Source organism: Arachis duranensis, chromosome 7 (assembly GCF_000817695.3).
Source record: "Arachis duranensis cultivar V14167 chromosome 7, aradu.V14167.gnm2.J7QH, whole genome shotgun sequence".
Lineage (NCBI taxonomy): Eukaryota > Viridiplantae > Streptophyta > Magnoliopsida > Fabales > Fabaceae > Arachis > Arachis duranensis.
In genome coordinates, this window is record NC_029778.3 from 45,067,580 (window position 1) to 45,068,943 (window position 1,364).

Sequence of the window (1,364 nt, forward strand, 5' to 3'; positions counted from 1 at the left end):
GCCAGGATGGCACAAGAGGGAAGATTTTGTTTTCAATGCAAATTTTTTTCAAGTTTTCAAAATTTTTCAAAATCAAATCTTTTTCAAATTAAATCTTTTCAATCAAATCTTTTTCAAAATCAATTTCTTTCTATTTTTAAAAATACTTGCTATCAATTAATGATTTGATTCAACATATCAAGAATGTTGCCTTTTCTGTTGAGAAAGGTTTAATGTTTGAATCATATATTTTCTTGATAGCCAAGTCATCAATTTTAAAATCAAATCTCTTTAAAATGTTTTTCAAATCATATCTTCTCAATCACTTTTTTTTAAAAGTAATCATATCTTCTTAACCACATCTTTTTCAAGATAGCTTTCAATCAAATCTTTTTGATTTCTAATTTCAAAATCTTTTTCAAAAATCACTTGATTTCTTTTCCACTCTTGATTTTCGAAAATCAATTAGTGTTTTTCAAAAATGTTTTCAAAATCTTTGACTTAATTTTCGAAAATTACTTCTCTTCTTCTCACATCCTTCTATTTATGGACTAACACTATTCCTTAATGCAAAATTCGAACTCCATCTTCTTTGATAAATTCGAATTTTCTACTTCTACCTTCCATTTTTCTTTTCCTCTGACACCTCAAGGAATCTCTATACTATGACATAGAGGACTCCATATTTTCTTGTTCTCTTTTCTTTCATATGAGCAGAAGCAAAGACAAAAGCATTCTTGTTGAGGCTGATCTTGAACCTGAAAGGACCTTGAAGCAAAAACTAAGAGAAGCTAAGGCACAACTCTCTGTAGAGGACCTGACTGAATTCTTCAAAGAAGAAGAACACATGGCAGCCGAAAACAACAATGCAAGGAAGGTGCTGGGTGACTTTACTGCACCTACTCCCGACTTCTATGGGAGAAGCATCTCTATCCCTGCCATTGGAGCAAACAACTTTGAGCTTAAGCCTCAATTAGTTTCTCTAATGCAACAGAATTGCAAGTTCCATGGACTTCCATTGGAAGATCCTCATCAGTTCTTAGCTGAGTTCTTGCAAATCTGTGACACTGTCAAGACTAATGGGGTTGACCCTGAGGTCTACAGACTTATGCTATTCCCTTTTGCTGTAAGAGACAGAGCTAGGACATGGTTGGACTCACAACCTAAAGAAAGCCTGGACTCTTGGGAAAAGCTAGTCAATGCCTTCTTGGCAAAGTTCTTTCCACCTCAAAAATTGAGTAAGCTTAGAGCGGAAGTCCAAACCTTCAGACAGAAGGAAGGAGAATCCATCTATGAAGCTTGGAAAGATACAAACAATTGATCAGAAAGTGTCCTTTTGACATGCTTTCTGAATGGAGCATCATAGGTATTTTCTATGATGGTCT